We start from the raw sequence: 8,844 nt of genomic DNA on the forward strand, positions 1-8,844 counted from the left end.
GTGTTATCGCGAAGTGACGTCCCCCTCGGCTCAGCGACCCAAAACAAGACAACAATGATCTAATCCAGATTCGGTTATCCGAAGATTTGATTTTCTGAAGTGATTATTTTCCTTTGGATAATCTAGTCCGGATTACATTAATTTATCAAATAAAAAAAAACAGAGGAAGTACAGCGGTTCCACGTTAACGAGCAGAATCCAGTTCAAAAGTATTTCTATTTTGTTCAAATTTGGTTTTGCAAATTTCTTAGCCACAATTTTTAACAGCAAATTGAAAAATAAAATTAGTTGGCGACATTCGTAGAAATACAAAAAAAAAGTTACGAGATTTTTGTGTCTTTTCCTGAACATCATTCAGGCTTAGTAATAGAGGCCCAAGAACCAAAAAAAAACAATAAATATTCCTGAAAAGTTAAAAAAAAAACTCGTGATGAAACTATTTTCCGAATTGAAATTCGGAGTCGAATTGAAATTCGAGTCTGGACTAATCGAAACAAAAATTAAAGAATTTTGAGTAACACAGATGTGACTATTTTTATATTATTTAAACTATGCAAGTTTTTGCATTTCAATTTTTCTTAGTAAATTTTGGATTATTGAACAAAATAGTCCTGCTGTTTATTCGACCGTATCAATAAATTTTTAGGTTAGGTTTTGGCTTTCGGTCTGTTTGGGGAATCAAAACACTTGTATGTTCTCTTCATCCGACGTTTCGACCCGTTTTGGGCCTTTTTCAAGGAATCTAGGGGTAGATTTATTGGGTAAGGCACAAAAAACATAAAAAATGTACACTTATGCTAGGCTTACCGAAATGGGAGTGTTTGTCGTTAGGGGATGCTCCGTCAAGCACAGAACTGTCTGGTAGCGGGGTAATCTATAGTTTCAGAAAACAAATAAATATTTCTAAATCTACAAATATTTTTCTCTCCGTGCACTCACGTTTCAGCGAAACTGGCCGCTATCCGGTATTCGCTCGTCATACGGGTTCGTTTCCACACGAAACGCGAGAATTTTTGGGGCACGGATAAATTCGACACTCTTTCTACCATTGGCGCGCAAACTATGGCAATAAAACTCATTCTAGTGTGTGAGTGTGTTAAGGTGTTGGCATTATGTGTTAGTGTGTGTGTTGTCCCTACTGTTATTGTTTTTATTTATTTTGTTTTGGTTTTTCTTCCTTGTGTATATGTTCTTAATCTCGTTCAAAATCCCGGCATATGCAGCATGCAGATTATCCGTGTCTGTCCGCTTGTTGACAGTATGTTGTGTGTTTTTAATGTGGCAACTCTCCAGGATCGGTAGATTGGCCCCCTTCATTGACCGATCTACAATTCGTACGGAGTCGATCCCGAACGAGTGGTCCATAGCTGCTACGTGACTCGTCAACGCCGACTTCTCTTTTGCCCAGCTGATCTCTGCGTCTGTGTTTGTGTATCCCTTCGCTTTCAGTTCTTGTAGTTGTTTTACATTTGATTTGTGTCCAGACATTCTTGTTTTCAGTTTTGTTGTTGTAATCCCAATATAGCAGGCATCACAATCGTTGCATGGTATAGCGTACACAACGTTGGATTGTTCTTGTATTGGTGTTTTGTCTTTGACCAGTGGTAGGAGGGAAGCTACTGTTTTTGTGTTTTTGATGGCTATTTGTATGTTTGGGTATTCCTTGTGAAGTGTTTTTGTTATTTTCTGGGTGAGCCCATAAATATTGGTGAGCGAGTAGAATATTGGTGTGTTATTCGTACTTGCGTCCATAGCTGTATCGTTCTCACTATTGTCTATCACTGTGTTGTTGTTTACCTCCTCAAACAGCTGATTTTGTGGTGAGTTCGTTTCGCGGTGCCTGTCCGTCGGGACGCATTTTTTCTTTTTCGCGTTCCGTTTTCGTCGATCGTCGTCGGTTTGTATTTCGGGTGAGTTCGTGCGTGTGTGTGTGTGAAGGTGCGGCTAGCTCTAGTTGTCACGATGACAGCAGAGCTGAGCCAGTTCGTTTCGCGGTGCCTGTCCGTCGGGACGCATTTTTATTCGCGTTCCGTTTTCGTCGATCGTCGTCGGTGTGTATTTCGGGTGAGTTCGTGCGTGTGTGTGTGTGTGTGAAGGTGCGGCTAGCTCTAGTTGTCACGATGACAGCAGAGCTGAGCCAGTTCGTTTCGCGGTGCCTGTCCGTCGGGACGCATTTTTTCTTTTTCGCGTTCCGTTTTCGTCGATCGTCGTCGGTGTGTATTTCGGGTGAGTTCGTGCGTGTGTGTGTGAAGGTAAGGCTAGCTCTAGTTGTCACGATGACAGCAGAGCTGAGCCAGTTCGTTTCGCGGTGCCTGTCCGTCGGGACGCATTTTTATTCGCGTTCCGTTTTCGTCGATCGTCGTCGGTGTGTATTTCGGGTGAGTTCGTGCGTGTGTGTGTGTGTGTGAAGGTGCGGCTAGCTCTAGTTGTCACGATGACAGCAGAGCTGAGCCAGTTCTTTTCGCGGTGCCTGTCCGTCGGGACGCATTTTTTCTTTTTCGCGTTCCGTTTTCGTCGATCGTCGTCGGTGTGTATTTTGGGTGAGTTCGTGCGTGTGTGTGTGTGAAGGTGAGGCTAGCTCTAGTTGTCACGATGACAGCAGAGCTGAGCCAGTTCGTTTCGCGGTGCCTGTCCGTCGGGACGCATTTTGATTCGCGTTCCGTTTTCGTCGATCGTCGTCGGTGTGTATTTCGGGTGAGTTCGTGCGTGTGTGTGTGTGTGTGAAGGTGCGGCTAGCTCTGGTTGTCACGATGACAGCAGAGCTGAGCCAGTTCGATTCGCGGTGCCTGTCCGTCGGGACGCATTTTTTTTCGCGTTCCGTTTTCGTCCATCGTCGTCGGTGTGTTTTTCTCGTTAGTCTTGTATTTGATACACATCACAGTCGGATTTCTTTTTTCTATGATTTGCAATTGTTTCACGGGAAGATTCTTTTTAAATTGCGTTAGCAAAATATAAATTATCATTCAATTCGACCATTCGTTTTCCGCGAATCACGGCGACAAATATTGTTTCAACGCGATTGTTCAAACCCTTCAGATAACATCATAACTCATCAGTCATTAATTAGTCGCTCATCTTATAATAATTTAAAAGTATAAATAGTTTCAGGTCAACTCTACGTAAATATGTTACGCTGAGTTTAATATTTCACCTTTTAATCACAAATTATTTTGATCCTATCTTTCCACAGCCGGCTGTCTAAGATTGAATCATTTATGCTAAATTTAACACCAAATAACCGGGAATGGTCTCATCCGCATCATCCGATTGATTGCCTTGAGAATACATAATACATCACCCTATTCAACAAAATTCATTGATTATTGGGCCACATCATCATCTTCTATGATGAATCCTGGCCATTACCCTTTCCCACTAACAAAATCCCAAGTAGACGTAGTTTTCCGGCACACGCGGGGGTGTGGATATCGTATAGAACCCACCCTTGGTAGCAGCCTGTGCTAACTAACATTCCCGTCCCATCCCCTCGAGATCTACAAACTGACATGGCGGGCGCCGTTGGTGGCCAACGACTGTTTCCTATTCGCACCGGCTCTAGTTTTGATGATCGTGATGTTTTATCTTTTCAGCGCATTCATGCATGCTGTTGATAAGGGAAACATCATTTGATCGTTGAAGCGTGTGACCAGTTGTGCTGATGGGATATTACGGTCCTGTTCAGCAACGGAGAAGGACAACCATGGGTGGTCTCTCATGCTCATGCTCATGCTCAAACAGCTGATTTTGTGGTGTTCTGGAAATGACGCGGTTTATTAACGACTTTGGGTAGTCGTTGATCAGCAGGTGCTTGCGGATGATGTTTGCAGCGGTGTTGTGTTCCAAGTTTGTTGACAACATCTTTACCCGCTTTGCGAAATTGAACGCGACGTTCAACTTGTGGTGTGGGGGGTGGTGCGAGTGGTAGTTGAGGAACCTACCCGACGCAATCGGCTTCATGTACCATTCTGTGCGGACAGTTTGGTCTTCTTGCCTAACCAGAGTCATGTCTAAGAATGGGAGCCGTCGGTTTTGCTCAACTTCGACCGTGAACTGAATGTTGTTGTCCTGACTGTTGAAAACTTCTTTCACGTAGTCGATTTTATCAGCTGGGAGCGACAGAAACATGTCGTCAACATACTTTTTGATGTGAGGGATTGGAAAGTTAACAGCTTCGAGGGCATGATCAATCAACTCCTCGGTTACGAGGTCAGCAATCGGCGATGATAGCGGGTTGCCCATAGCCGTTCCAAACTTTTGGATGTAGTATTCTCCGTTGAAAGAAAAATAGCTACGGTTGACGCAAAACTCTACGATCTCACAGAACATGTCCAAACAAATTGGTGTGTGCTCTTTGATCTTGTTCCATCGCTTGATAACGCTCTTCGTGACGAGTTCTAGTGGTATAGACGTGAACAGCGCTACGACGTCGAACGATACCAGTATGTGACTGTTTGGTAGTGTGAGTGTGTTTACGTACCTACAAAACTCCCATTCTTAGACATGACTCTGGTTAGGCAAGAAGACCAAACTGTCCGCACAGAATGGTACATGAAGCCGATTGCGTCGGGTAGGTTCCTCAACTACCACTCGCACCACCCCCCACACCACAAGTTGAACGTCGCGTTCAATTTCGCAAAGCGGGTAAAGATGTTGTCAACAAACTTGGAACACAACACCGCTGCAAACATCATCCGCAAGCACCTGCTGATCAACGACTACCCAAAGTCGTTAATAAACCGCGTCATTTCCAGAACACCACAAAATCAGCTGTTTGAGGAGGTAAACAACAACACAGTGATAGACAATAGTGAGAACGATACAGCTATGGACGCAAGTACGAATAACACACCAATATTCTACTCGCTCACCAATATTTATGGGCTCACCCAGAAAATAACAAAAACACTTCACAAGGAATACCCAAACATACAAATAGCCATCAAAAACACAAAAACAGTAGCTTCCCTCCTACCACTGGTCAAAGACAAAACACCAATACAAGAACAATCCAACGTTGTGTACGCTATACCATGCAACGATTGTGATGCCTGCTATATTGGGATTACAACAACAAAACTGAAAACAAGAATGTATGGACACAAATCAAATGTAAAACAACTACAAGAACTGAAAGCGAAGGGATACACAAACACAGACGCAGAGATCAGCTGGGCAAAAGAGAAGTCGGCGTTGACGAGTCACGTAGCAGCTATGGACCACTCGTTCGGGATCGACTCCGTACGAATTGTAGATCGGTCAATGAAGGGGGCCAATCTACCGATCCTGGAGAGTTGCCACATTAAAAACACACAACATACTGTCAACAAGCGGACAGACACGGATAATCTGCATGCTGCATATGCCGGGATTTTGAACGAGATTAAGAACATATACACAAGGAAGAAAAACCAAAACAAAATAAATAAAAACAATAACAGTAGGGACAACACACACACTAACACATAATGCCAACACCTTAACACACTCACACACTAGAATGAGTTTTATTGCCATAGTTTGCGCGCCAATGGTAGAAAGAGTGTCGAATTTATCCGTGCCCCAAAAATTCTCGCGTTTCGTGTGGAAACGAACCCGTATGACGAGCGAATACCGGATAGCGGCCAGTTTCGCTGAAACGTGAGTGCACGGAGAGAAAAATATTTGTAGATTTAGAAATATTTATTTGTTTTCTGAAACTATAGATTACCCCGCTACCAGACAGTTCTGTGCTTGACGGAGCATCCCCTAACGACAAACACTCCCATTTCGGTAAGCCTAGCATAAGTGTACATTTTTTATGTTTTTTGTGCCTTACCCAATAAATCTACCCCTAGATTCCTTGAAAAAGGCCCAAAACGGGTCGAAACGTCGGATGAAGAGAACATACAAGTGTTTTGATTCCCCAAACAGACCGAAAGCCAAAACCTAACCTAAAAATAAGAACAAAATAGTAATTGCAAGATGACCCACTAAACAAAAGCTTAAAACTAAATAGTTTCATCTAGTCAAAATAAAAGTTCAACATTGCTTCAGTTACACTTTACCGTTCGTCACTTGTTTTAGAGCAGTCTCCTCCGTTGCTGACTCATAATCACACACACACCTCACCGTAACATAAGTCTCAACATCTTGATCAACATGCAAAAGCTGGTACGGTCAACACCCATCAACACCGTCCATTTTCGTGCGGTAAATGGAGTAGCATCAAACGAGAAAACAATTATTGGCATAAGAGAGAAATATGGCCAATTATATTGGAAGCCACTCGCACCAACACTGCGATAAAAAAAATTACTAACGCACAATCCCCTCTTCCATCCCAACAAATTCATTCACACTTTTTAAGCCGAGGGAAATTATGGTTCAGCAGGCTGCTAAAATGCTTATGAATGAAAAGGCGCGCGCGCGCGTTCGCCTCCAAGTTCGTCCGTGAAAATCAATCGCGATATCACGTAATCACGGGCATGCTTTTGGGGTGGCTTTTTGCGCCCTGTTCCATTACTACCTTGAGCCTTGCGGCAAATAAGTGCAAGCTGCTAAGCGCGGTTTGAGCTAAAAGCATCGCCGTCTCGATATGCTGCAATTACTGTCTAAATATTGGTAAATGGGTTTAAAATGATTTGCTAATCGTTTTGAGTTCGCCGTAAATCGGCTAGCGCCCTTTTGAAAGATGCTTTTCGATTTATTGTGATGGCGCGGCGTTGATCTGCAATGTTTAACCAACAACAGCACTAATCGCAGCTGGCCGCGGAGCGATGGCCCGCCGTTTTACTGATTTGATTGCTCTTAGGACGCGATGAAAGGCTAAATCGAGACACACTTTGAGAGTTGGGAACAATTTAGACTAATTAGTAAAGTTTTTAAGTTTGGAATTGCGTCAAGACAGAAGCGTTTTGAAAAGCTGAGTTCAATTCATGTTAATTTCATTAAATGTCTAATTATTTACACTTGTATTGAAGTTTATCTGGCATTAAATTAGGCTGATACAAATTTTATTCAAATGTTTTGTCCTTCGGCTTTATCCGAGGTATAGGCATCATTGTAGTTATGCTTCAAAACTTTACAAAATATCAATGAATATACGAAAAAAAAATTCTGGAACTGTTACATATTTTACTGATCTTTGGACACATACAATATTACATGCTTTTTCTCACAAAGGTGATGTGCATGCTTTTGCATGCGATTTTACCATCGGATTTTTTGCTGAGTGGTCCCAAATTAAAAATTTGTTAAAAGCATAAAAAGGCTTTATTTGATTGAAAATTTATTTTAAGAATTATACAATACATTCTGAATAGTTTACAATAGATTTTACTAGTATTTTCAATCAAAATTTAAATTTGGGCAAATCCTAATTTTTTACGGAAATTTTAAGGGGGTCAAGAACTTGAAATAAAATATGTAAACGTCTTATCAAAAATGCAAAACATTTTTCAAACTGCAGCAAGATACAACGGCTCAGCATTCCAGCAGAGTTGGTTCTAGAACAATAATTGGGTCCTAAAATGAAGCTTAGATTGCTGATATTATTGTTTACAGCGATAAAGCTTATTTTTCTGAGTACAATGACCCTTTGTACGACCACAAAGAGTTTAAAGTGGATTTTAAAATCAATTTTTAAAAATTAACCTCGCGGTCCTTCTTGACAGAAAAGCTCCTACTTGACAGCTCGTTCCAAGGGGACCATAGTTGATCCATCGAAAAAATGTTTTCTTGCCAAAAAAAAAAAAAATTGCATTAAAATGAAAAAAAAATATGATCAGAAATGGTTTTTAATCGTGTTTTTTACCGTTGTACATAAAAATTGACATAGGGCTTTAGTACCCAATTGTCATAATTTGAAGGAAAGACTGGGGCAATACGTGGCTGGAGAAAAAAGTTATAATGTAAACCGATAACCTTGACCTCACTCCAAATTTTGTAATGTATTTTAATGGTTTTCATCCAGTGCTCAAATTTATCTCAAATTTGGTATTTTTGATTGCTTTTCGATAAGGGTGGTCCTATCCGAAATAGGGTGGTCCAAAATAACGTTTTTTTTACAAGTTTCGCAAAAACCACATTAAAAACAAACATGCCTCCGGAACCGATAAACCAATTTGAGCTCGCCGCATTGCAAAAGAAAGCTGCTTAGTTGAGCTCTGGGTGCTGAAAAGACAGAATGCGTTACGTGATTTTCGAATGCTCCCAACTGCTCCTCACTACTACAACTGCACTGCAGCTGTAAACATAAACAAAGTAGAAGGCTTTGTTCAAGCTCAAGCGTGACATATTTTTTGCTGCTGAAGTGACTTGTTTTGAAACATTTTGGATCTGTTGATGTTAAAGTTTTCGCTGAAAAATTAAGTGCTTCGCGCATTTTTTGTTCGTAGACTAAACGATGGGCGGCCAAAAAAGGCCTTTTTTATTTTCCACGTGACGAAAAATTGCGTCAGAAGTGGGTGGAATTTTGTGAATAAGAAGAACAACCGAATGAAAGTTTAGAGATTATGTATCTTTGAAGCGCAGTGATAATATCGGAGTAAGATTATTCAATATTGTTTGACAGGTGCCAACAGTCAAGCTCGATTTAATTTTTTAATCCTGACAAAATAAATTATAGATCGATTACAATACTTGCCACTTCTTGGTATCATTTTGCAAACAGTAAATTGGTTCCGCTTTGACAGTTCTAAATTGAGGCCGCTTTGCGAACCACTATTCTGCACCCAGGTTGAGCTTTGTTGATAAATGTACCAAAATTTATTTTTTCAAGAATTTATATCTCAAAATCTTGTTAATGGAAATTCGCCATTTTTGGATAAAGCTGCTTATTTTTTTTTGCATCAAATATCAATGTTT

The sequence above is a fragment of the Culex pipiens genome, chromosome 3 (assembly GCF_016801865.2).
Source record: "Culex pipiens pallens isolate TS chromosome 3, TS_CPP_V2, whole genome shotgun sequence".
Classification (NCBI taxonomy): domain Eukaryota; kingdom Metazoa; phylum Arthropoda; class Insecta; order Diptera; family Culicidae; genus Culex; species Culex pipiens.